The sequence below is a fragment of the Lactuca virosa genome, chromosome 5 (assembly GCF_052849685.1).
Source record: "Lactuca virosa cultivar CGN04683 chromosome 5, Lactuca_virosa_CGN04683_v6, whole genome shotgun sequence".
Lineage (NCBI taxonomy): Eukaryota > Viridiplantae > Streptophyta > Magnoliopsida > Asterales > Asteraceae > Lactuca > Lactuca virosa.
Genome location: NC_136430.1, coordinates 349,283,518 through 349,295,581, shown reverse-complemented (window position 1 = coordinate 349,295,581; position 12,064 = coordinate 349,283,518). Strand labels below are relative to the sequence as shown.

General features: G+C 33.6%; 1 long non-coding RNA gene and 1 pseudogene across 1 annotated transcript; one reads left to right on the top strand and one right to left on the bottom strand.

Annotated features, from left to right (window-relative positions):
- Positions 1-282: 282 nt before the first annotated feature.
- Positions 283-1,023, top strand: LOC145113388 (secreted RxLR effector protein 161 pseudogene; annotated as a pseudogene).
- Positions 1,024-7,114: 6,091 nt separating this feature from the next.
- On the bottom strand, positions 7,115-7,876 carry LOC145111926 (uncharacterized). The gene is made up of 4 exons (XR_013710375.1): positions 7,754-7,876; positions 7,563-7,672; positions 7,296-7,425; positions 7,115-7,208 (listed from the first exon to the last, which is right to left on the bottom strand). It is a non-coding gene; the product is annotated as an uncharacterized LOC145111926 (long non-coding RNA).
- Positions 7,877-12,064: the final 4,188 nt, after the last annotated feature.

Genomic DNA, 12,064 nt, shown 5'->3' with positions numbered 1-12,064 from the left:
ACAAAACCAAGACCAGCTTTGTTGCGGCTCTCATCTATGTCGACGGCGTCATTATTGTTGGTAATGACACAACAAAGATTGAGAGCACCAAATCCGACCTTGATGCTCGGTTTAGCATCAAAGATCTTGGTAGCCTAACGTATTTCTTGGGCATCGAGGTATCACGTACCAAAGAAGGTTTAGTTTTGAGCCAAAGAAGGTTTAGTTTTGAGCCAAAGAAAGTACACCTTGGATATTTTGGAAGATGAAGGCATGCTTGGCTGCAAACCTTGCAAGTTTCCTATGGAACAGAACCTTAAACTTGATAAAGGAGATAAGGAAGAACGTGTTGACCCTAACACATATCGTCGTCTTGTAGGTCGTTTACTCTACCTTCAAGCGACACGTCCAGACATCACTTACTCAGTAAATGTTCTGAGTCAGTTTGTTTCAGACCCCAGAACTAATCATTGGCATGCAGCGATGCGTGTCTTGCGATACCTCAAAACAAGCTTGGGTCAAGGTATTCTTCTACCCCGAGAAGGGTCACTGGATTTGGTGGCTTATAGTGATTCTGATTGGCTTGGTTGCCCTTACTCTCGACGTTCTAGGACAGGTTATTTGTTGCTTTTGGGTGGCGCACCTATTTCATGGAAGTCAAAGAAGCAGTCAGTTGTGTCCCGGTCCTCGGCTGAGGCAGAATATCGGGCAATGGCCACCACTGTGAGCGAAATTTTATGGGTCCGTTGGTTATTGTCGGAACTTGGCATAAATGTTCGAGAAGCCACTCCTCTCTTTTGTGACAATCAGTCCGCCAAACACATTGCTCACAATCCTATCTTTCACGAAAGAACTAAACACGTGGAGATGGATTGCTTCTTTGTTCGTGAAAGAGTAGAGACCAAAGAAATAGCTCCAACTTGGCTCCACACTCATCATCAGCTCGCAGATCTTCTCACCAAGCCACTGGGTTCAGACAGGCTACACTCCCTTCTTGTCAAGATGAACATTCGGAATCTCCATGCTCATCTTGAGGGGGAGTAAAGGATATATTCTGTCATATCTTCTATTTTTATTCCTTGTTTGAGTTTCCTAGTTTATTCCTCTTTTCTAGCTAGGTTCTCTTTTAAATGATCGGCCTGTATTCTTTCTCTCTTTAATGAAAAACAGAAACTGGTTTGGCTTATAGAATTTTTCATGTAATGCCTCTCATATACTTTTCCAAATGGCAAAAACTTCCAAACTTTAAAACTAATACAAGTATACCAAACATGAAAGCACTCACGATCAAAGATGCTACCAATATACTCATAATTTGTTTCAATTTTTATTTCCCAAGTAGCCTTAGGGAGAAGATCAATTTAAAATAATATATAAAGCATTTGATAACTTACTAAAGACATTATAGGACATGGTTCCGGTAATGATCGAACTTTAAAGATAAGATTTGATTATCAACACCCACTTCTTTTTCAAGAGTGTCACATTCATCACTGGTGTCGTAGACGAGTTTCATGACATAGCTAGAGTCGATGTCACAAAATGAAATGGTCTAATCTTCATCCTTCTCGTCACAGATGATTAGTTCGGATTCAAACAAACTCAGGAGATACACCAATAGAGGATAACCATCTTCCTCCCCTTCGTCTCGGACGATCAAGTTACATTTGGCCTCCTACGTGTGTGACATTGAAACACACTTTTGTTTGGAGATTCGCATTTAGGAATGATCAATTATTTAATTTTTTAATTGGTTTTGTTATAGGAATCGTAACTCTAGTAGAGATTGGAATGGGATGATGCAAAATCCACTCATAAATTAATATTTTTTTTCTTTTGCTAGCTCCTAGCTAGTTTTTTTAATGTTCCATAGTTCCAAAAAGAAAATCAAGAGATAATATAAATTCGAAATAATTTATTTAATTACGAGTAACTATTAAAAAAAGATAAATCTCAACAAAATAACTCTAACACTAAAATAATATTAGGGGGGTGTTTGGATTTCTTAATTGAAGTGTTTGTTGACTTAATAGTGTTTGACATGGATAAATAAGTTATTTTAAGAGTTTGGATATAAGAATATTAAAAGCCTTTATTGATTTAAATAAAAAGTTTTTAATTGTTCCATCATTAACTATTGACCTAAAAAAAAAAGATTTTGATAAAAAGTAATTTATCATTTTATTATGTTGTTGGTATCAGATAAGTTTTAAAAAAACTTTAAACTTCGTTTGAAACCAGATAAACGAGTGAATACTAGTAAACAAAACACATAAGTTTGTTTTAAACATCCCTAATTATTAAAAAGGCATCCTTGACGTTGATCATGTGTAATTAATACAATTATTGATTAAACATTTCACTTGGCCAACACAGTCCGATTGTATCGCATATGAATATTTTACTTTTTGTGGGTTGTTTCATGTCTATGTGGTTTATCTAATATATATACCCATGCATCGTGTTTTAAAATTTAAATTTTATTTTGTGTCAAATATACAATGACCATGCTTTTTTATCCAACCGAACCCCAACGATAATTAGAAAGATGCCCGCCATGAAATTTTATACGTTTATTTAAATTGTATTTATTTTTGTATTTTGATAATGATACTAGATTATGACCCGCGTTAAACGCGGGGAGCGTATAAAAAAACATAGAATTGTAAACATATATGACATCATAGGAAGCATGACAATTAAAAGTACATTATCATAGTTATTTTAAATTCATTAACATACATTACAATAGCTATTTTAACCTCATAACAATTAAAAGAATAAATTAAAAAAACTAATAAATCATAGAGTAATATAAACTATTAAAATAGTTCATTACAAAAAAAACAACTATATTCGAATGCAAATTAAAATATATATAATCACTAATATCTACTTGGCATAGTCACTCTATCAAAATCAGAACGGATTGAAAAAACTTGTTGAGAAGGATGTGCCGGAACCACATACTCAATCGTATTTCCTTTAAAGAAATATAGGATATTGTTTCTATAATCCCACCATTCATGTGCACCTTCATTGTAAGTAGTAACATCTACTTTAACCCACCGATTGTGAATGAAAACCCAAATAGCCCACAAACGATCTCCACTTACAGAGAAATATCCCAATTTTCCGTGAAACTTGATCAGTCTCGATGCATACGGTTTGAAGTCATTAATAGCAGAAGGTGCAAATATGAGTATATGTTCTTCTGAATAAATATCAAATCGCAATATGGTATCATTAGATAATAAGAAGTATACGACACCGCCACATGTAACTGCCTCATCAAAAACAGGATAAACAGATGATGGTAACTGGACATTTTGAAACTCCCTCCATAGCCATGTAGTAGATGAAAACAATTATATGTTGTAGTAATCGTAGTCCACTTTTTCCTTTGGCATATCACTACAAATAAAATAACATATAAGTAAATAATAAAGTAAATTAATAACATAAAATGTACTACATATAAACTCTTACGATGGTTTTGTGTATGACAATCGAATGACCTTGAAATGTAACGGGTTCGAACTGATAACTACCAAAACAAACTTTGTTGCAGTGTATTCAGAGGTCGGAAAAGGTATCCATTTGGTATCTGTAGTCGTTGGTTTGATAACAAATAAAATCTTTGAAACGTATTCATCTGGATCATAGGATTCAGCAAGAAGGAGTCCACACAATGATGATGCTAAAATAGTACAAGTATGTGGTAGCCAATCAATGTCTAGATTGTTGCTACCAGGAGACGGAACAAACTGACGCTCTATATTTCTCCATGGTTTTTTTTTTTGTTGAACGATAATTCCACAAACCACATTATTTTTACGGTTGTAGTTATGAAGAACATAGTTGTTGTATGTTAGATTTCCATAATATTTATTTGTACAACGTACAGTAGCAAATGTTTGTAATGATGTTCGTGAAAGAATTTCAATAATTAGTTCAGAAGTCAATAACGATAACTGCAAAAGAAAGAAATAATAAGATAATAATATTAGAAAAACTTAAAATTTAATCTTTCATTACATACGAATTTAATTGATAATAAGTATACTCTTTGTAGTATTGAGGGTAAAGAATTTTACCCGATCCATATTCAATATTTTTTCCAATTCATCAATGATTGTATTGTTAGACGTGATCCTTGAGATAGCATAACCTTCTGTTTTGTTTTTCAAATTGTCATGTGTAATCTGAATTTTGAACGCCATCTTTTTTTCCAATAGTATATTCAGAGCAGATGGATAAATTTCGTTATTACCATCCTAAAAAAAAGAACGTTTATAAAAATAGATATACAAAATAATAAATTTGTTTTATGTAAATGAAGTTAATATGTATAACCTCATAGAACTGATGAACCAACTCTTGTGCGTTTTTTCTTATAAGCTTCTTTGCGTCAGAATCATATAAAGTAAGTGACACCGAACCGGTAATATCTTCAACTATAATGGTGATTTTAAAACTGAAAGCATTGATGTAAACATATTTAGTAATATAAATTTATATAATTTAACAGAACAATATAATAATATTTATAAAATAAATTTCAAAATCTGGGAACAACATAAATGACTTTGTTCATGCAGCTTGAAGTGTTACAATAAAAAACTTCTTTATTAGCCCTAGATATTTTAGGAACATTCACATATCTTTGAAATTTATCACTTAAAACTTATTAGCCCTAGATATTTTAGGAACATTCACATATCTTTGAAATTTATCACTTAAAACTTACAACCTACTTAATACAAAGACGCTGAAACATAAAAGACGCTGAAGACGGGGTTTTTAAAAGAAAATAATAGCGACGTACCTGATCTTGAAGATCTAATTTTGAAGAGAAAAGAAGAGGTGGAGAATAACAAAAAACAGTGAAATTGGCGAAGAGGACGGCAACAAGGGAGGACGGAGGTTCGGAGAGTAGTATAATCGGGTGCCAGTCAGGGACTCAGCGGGTAAGCAACTGGTGCCAGACGAAGAAGATGGTGAAATCGGAGACTTGGGAATGACAACGGAGAGGGATTGGTGAGGTATGTTCTAACAGAGCAAAATCATGATTTTTTGTCCCTAATTTCATAGGCTTTTATATTTGCTTATAATCTCTATTGTGAAATTTATTTAAGGTAAAATTGTTATTTTTTTTCGTGATTATCATAGTTTTCTGTGAGATTTCTTTGCAATTTTTATAAAAAGATCCTCCCTAATTTTATAGGTTTTTATATTTGGTTATGATTTCTATTTTGACATTTATTTAAGGAAAAAAATTCTTTATTGTAGGTTTTTATATTTGGTTATGATCTATATTGAATTGGAGAGATAGAAACATAAGGGAATTGGATTGTGTGATGGACACAGGAATGGAATATGCTAACGAATTGAAACTAAAATTGACATTATAAAGTTTAGTAATTGCAATTACCAAAGGAATCAGGGATTCTTGTCCATAAAGAAGTAGATACATTAATGATTAGACTCCTATTGTCAAACAGAAGAGAAAAACATTGATGTCAATGGGACAAAAAGTATAACTTTCTGTTCTACCCATTAAGGTGAAACAGGATAGTACTTGGAGTCACTATAAATCTGTGCTTGGTGCAAAAGACTTAAATGCCCTTATAATCCTCAATCATTTAAAATAATAGCACAAGTAATCTTGTTTGCTATTGAGATGGAGGCTTTTGTTCGTATTTTTTATCATGCATTGAAAGCTTACATTTAGATTGATGAAATTAATCTTGTTTGCTTTCTTTTTTTCTTTTCTTCTTGCGTCGTTGAATAATGAAGTTTAAGTTTATTAGAGATTTAAGCATTAAGCATGTTCTCCTCCTGGCTTTCATCCCTGCCACATCTTCAAAGATTACCCTTTTGCACATTTCTCTCATACAACTGAATCTGTGTAAATGACCATTTTACCATTCAATTTATAAACGATAAAGCACCATATTTCCCACTTAACATATTAAAAGAAACAACGTAAGTTTTCTTGTTGAAATGTCAGATGACCATTTTACCCTTCAGGGATGTGGAAATGACAGAGAAGCTAGATTACTCATCTGTAGCAGCAGTTATTGGATTTTCTCTAATAGTATAAATACTAAGAGCTTCCAGTATAAAAAGTGAAGCTACACATGTCATGGTTGCAGCTCCTTTAATCGCCTTTGTAACCACCCACATCCTTTATTTAAACTGCTACCAATTTGACTTCTCAGATGATAATGCTCGAGCGGTTGTATCCTTTATGTTATTAATTGCTTCTTAATTCATTATGATGATAATTTTATTGCTAATATCTTATTCAGATCATGGTTATAGTTCTGATACCCTTTTCAGTTTTGAAGATGATCAATAGGTACAGCAACTGTTCATTTGATAATCTCAGATAATTATAGTGATTCATTTTACAACTGTTCATGTGATGTCTTTGATATCCTGCTGATTGCTAGTATTGTGTCAACTTGCAGGTTTGATATTCAAGTGGTAGGAAAAAAAAGATACAATGACACATTTATATTTGCTTATGACCTGTTGTATTTATTTTAGGGATCAAAACATGTTTTAATTTTGATTTTTCTGGATATAATCACAAATTATAATTTGTATAAAATAATAGAGTGAGTATTTCCCTCAACCCGTCATATATTTTAGGCCCTTTTTAGTTTTTTTACCGATAATGAAATCTTAAATGTACGTTACCAATAATATGAATTTATTATAAGAAACAAAGGAAAATAATTGTTTATTCAATAAACAAAAAGCTGTCTTTTGCAGGTTTTAGACTTTGGACTGTTTCATATGTTTATTAAATTAACACATTTGATTTAAGGGTGTAAAACATATAAAGAAAACACAATCAAGGACCCCGATTATTTAAGATGATATCATAAAAAACGAACACAATAAAATTAAATATTATAAAGTAACATAAAGACACGTCGTTTTATTGATTATATTGATATGTCTAAAAAAATAAAAAGAAATGTCTGATTATCTATAATCGTTGAGGGACCTCCTTGTAATTTCAGACTGAAACTTTGCCAAAATTAATAAAATTCCCCTAATCACATTTTGTGATTCTAAGACCAAACTTTGCCAAAGTTACTAAAATTCACCTAATCATTAGGAGCCTTCTCATGTTCCATAATCCCCATTGCATGTTCAATACAGCTGTTGGATCTGCAATCTTTATATAATGTCTCCAATTCTTTCACCATTGCCTATTATTATTAATAAAAAAAATAGACATCATTTTATTAATAAATTTTATTTAGTTTGAAGTTAGAGGCCAGAAAAAGGGTAAACACCTGATCATGTGTAGCCACACTTTGAACTTTCTTTAGGGCTTTTTCACAGAGAGAACGTGCAAGAGAAAACAAAGAATATGCTTATGTCCTCTTCCCAGCTGAACTATAAGATTTACCCAAGAAAAAACACCTGCAAAAAAAAGGAGAAATAAAAATCTTGATGAATATAAAGAGGTGTTTGGTTTGCCCGGAATTGGAATTCATGATTCCATTCCATGGCGTGTTCGTAAAACATTATAATGTTACAAAATCAAATGTTATGCAAACCTTTCTGCTCGGAAGATCAAACTTTTGAGTTCACATTCTTCAGATAATGCAACTTCTTCCTATTTTCTGTCTCTTCCAGAACTCAACAAGTCAGAAAGATCTGCTGTATTCTGAAATTAACAACAAAATAAAACATATATAACAGTAGCAACAAAAGAATTATCATTTAAAGACATTAAATGAATGATTACCTGTAAAAGAAGATCATACAACCTCACAAGTTCTTCAGGTTTTGTAACTTTTTCATTTTTTTCATCACATGTCTTGCTAAGTTTACTCTTTGCAATACTAACCAACAGTTGGTTGCGTTCAATGTAACTTTATCAAGTCCACTCAAATCATCGAAGTCATTACGAATGGAGCTTCCGGCTTCATGATATGCAGCAAAGATTTTGTCAAAAACAGCAAGTCTTTTCTCAGATGGAAGAGCACCTTCCTTTCGATAATTAATCTCCTTCTCCAATTCCTTAGCTGAAAGGGTAAATCGGGAAATCGAAGAATTAGACATACCCTCGGAAGCACTAAAGACTGATAATTGATAACTGATAAATGATAACTAACCTTTCAAAATGGAAACGCGAGTTTTGGCATTTGATATTGGAAATCTATGCCCTAGCCAATGAAATTCAGTCATGGATGCAGCTTGTTGAGATCTTGCTTCATCCATAACAGCCTGTATTTATAAAAAAAATGAAAAGAATGGAAGAAATAAGATTTATGTGAAGTTAAAAAGGTATTCAAATTAATAGCATTACCTCCAATTTAGCTTTAAAAAGGTCAAGTGCAGGTCCAGTCCTACTAAGATGTGGGATCATGTCCAAGCCAAACATAGTCTCTAATTGTCATGCCTTATGCAGCTGCACCTTTTCTGACAGCATCCACAGCCACAACAAGTGAAGCATCTATAATAAAAGTAAAAGGTTTTCTTGTTTCTTTAAATTCATTTATCATGTAGCATGAAAATGTTTGTAGTAAAATCATCAAGTAATCATCAAGTAATTATGTATTTTGCAATTTTTGTCGAAAGTTGGGGTTTTTTTTTCTACACATCCGATCAAGATACACAAGTCCAGGGACTGAATGAAATAAAACATCAATTGAGGGTACCGAAAATGTAAAAACAATAAAAAGGAACAAAGAACAGGCAGATTACTACTTCGGAGTTCAAAGAGGAAGCAAATTACAGAAAATTCATCGATCGATTCTGGAATTGGATTCAAGAGAAGCGTGAGGGATGGAAGAAACCCTGTAAGAGCATACCAAATCATTACCGGCTCCAATCATCTTCATCATTGTCTTGGTTTTCCAGTTATCTGACAAGTTCTTATCAAATATGAAAACGGTAACTTTCCAATGCGCTTTCATTCTCGTCGAATCGTGTTTCATTCTTTGATCTATAAGGAAACAAATGAACATATGAATCATTGTTCTCTAAAAAGTATTGGAATGTGATAAAGGTGGGATTGGAAAGAACCCTAAAAAATCTATGTCAAAATTACAAAAAATGCCAATGAAAGAGTTTGAATCGATTAAATTCCGAGAAATTCGCAGACCAATTGAAGATAACTTACCTTAATGAAGTCGCAGATGCTTGAACAGATTGAACACTATTCTTCGAAACCCCTGAATTGGGTATCTGCAAGTTCCAGTTCTTCCACATTGGAGGACGAAACGGAGTGATCGGTCTACAAGATTTAGACAAAGAAGTAGAAGCGAATGTTTTTCCTAGGTTTCTTAACGTTAGATAGGAAGAAGAGACAGAGAGTAAATGACGAACGGAAGGGAACATTACGCAACGGGGTTTTGGTTCTAAGGAAGGATGATGTCAGCAAATGATGTAAGGGTGTAGAATATATGATTGAAATGCATTGAATGGCCCTGATTTCTTAAGGGGAGAATTTAAGGTTCTTTTTTAATAATATTTAGATGATTCATCCTATGAAATTCCTCTAGGTAATGATCATGAATTTTTTTAGTTATGAACTTTGAACTACAATTTATACGTAGGGGTCTCCTATCGCACACACTCTGACTTGTAGAAAAAAAAAGTTAAAAAACACATCTGAATTTATTTTGTTACCAACATCATTCGAATCTCTAGTCTCTTGATATTTGGCTTCTAACAGTAAAGCAACTCGGCCACAAGCTGAGCTCACCATGATCAGGCCCACTTGTATATGGGCCGGCTTTGGTTCCACAATATCGATGGCTTTTTGTCCCCTCAACATTATCGTTTCTTTTTTAAACAGATTATCCAAAATTGTTATTTGTTCGTCACTAGTTTTAATAGATGTTTAATGATACATACACCTTCTCTCATTAAGCCAACGGCATGTTTGTTTAATGAAAACATTATCCAAAATATGAGTTAAGAAGAACTGGTGTGGTAATCAATAAATTTGATTTCTCACTGTATTTGTTTATTTCTGTGTTGATAATTTTTTTCTTAATGCCTGGGTTAACAAGAAATTAAGTTAGAGATAATCCATGACCCAGTGTTCTAGGCATAAAACATAATGTAGCGGTTCTGAAAGTATACATATTGTTCAGTTTCGTAAGAGCCAAAAACTAGAGTATAGTCTTTATTTCATGAACTCACGAATCACGAACTGGATAAGGATGACAAATTACCATGACATATCTCTCTGACCCTGTTTATTCCGATTACGATAAAATCACCAACGTCACTTATCCTTTGTTTTTTTTCAACATTCACAATTGAGTTTTTACAGTTACCGGTCGAATAGATAATTAATTTGGATGTATATTTATTTTGGACCGACCGGAGTCGGTATCACCCACACCGCAATATATGATGTGTTATGCGGTGAACACGACAACGTCCGGTTATGAGAGGTGCAGTAACGCCACCGTACAAGAAAGATATATCACACCCTTTTTTCTTAACGTTGGTTGACCGTTTTTTAACGGACATTTCTCTTTTTTTTTTTTACTCTTATTATCGGTGAGATCTCCAGCAACATCATCGGTGAGATCTCTAACAGTGTCGTCAATGGAAAATGCTAGGATTCTATTGAATTTGAGTTAATGGAGGTGGTGAAAAATCGAGGGTTTGTTTTTGTCTTCTCCTTTTAATTAAGGGTTTTCAGATCGGAGGTTTTCCAAGAGGCGATGGTGGTGGTGGTATAGACTGACGGTGGTCTCCGACAGTTTGTGAAGTATGTCGGCGGTAGATGCGGTGAATGATGTCTCAAAAGCCCTTACAGTAAACATAGCATCGTCGTCTCTCTCATTCTTCACCGAGTGGTGGTCATCGTTCTATCTCTCTCCTTTCCTGACGAGTCGTCGATTTCATCGAAGTCAAATGTCCAGTGATGATGGACATGTGGTTTGCAGGTTTAAAATATCAGTGATGTAGAGAGAGGGGGGAGTAGGGGATAAACACTATTTATTTTTGTTTCTTTTTAATTATTATAATAAAAAAGAGTAGACTACAAATTTGGTCTCTGTGTCTTACGATTTTATGTGGATCGGTTCCCTTAACTTTAAAAATTACATAGAACGTCCTAATTAGCAGGTTTTAGTGTGGATTTAGTTCCTGAAAAACTTACTCTTTTAATGTACTTTTCATAATATTTAATTCTTTTACCATATTATTATTAAAAAGTAAAAATAAATCCCCCATCCCCAAACTTCATCATCTTCTTCTACAGAAAAACACCACTACCTCCAACCCATCGGGCACCTCCACTACCACCCTAACTAGATCCTGCCTCTCTTTTGTTATCCCGCTTCCTTTCTTTTCTTCAGTAACCACCACCCCTCGACGAAATTTCTTATTTCCGCCTCTATCCTCCCATAAACTATGTGTAAATTTATCTTTAATATCTGAAATCAGATTCTAATAATCATAAAACAAAACCCATATGACCAACATCAGACATGTACACAATCAAAACCAAAAATCAGACATATACTCAACCAAAATCGAAACTGTACTCGATCAAAACAAAAATAAGACCTACATTCAATCAAAATTAGACATGTACTTATCAAAAACCAAAAACCAGTTTGAACAATTACAAAAAAAATTATGCATATCTATAATCAAAACCAAAATTCAGGCTTGCAATCAAAATAAAATTAAAAAAACAGACCTGCGGCTAAACACATATAATCATACTCGTAACCTAAAATCAAACCAAGAAATTGTAGAGAAGGATCGATTTTGACGTCGTTGGAAAGATACTCATAGGACTAACTTTATCATCGGCAATGAAAAGAGCGTGAACGACTTTAGATGTGGTATGACAGATGTAATCTGATCTTGTCGATATAGCTCTAATTTCTAGGTTTTAATTGAACGGAGTAGAAGGGCGAATGGTGTTTATCATCGAAAGTGTTTGTCATTGGAGGTGTTTATCATTGGAGTTGAAGGGAGAAGTGCTTCACAGGAGGGTTTTTCGTTAAACGGTATTGAAGAGAGAAGACCTTCGCCGACGATGTGTGGTAAAGGGAGAAGAGCTTTGCCTGCTCCAATA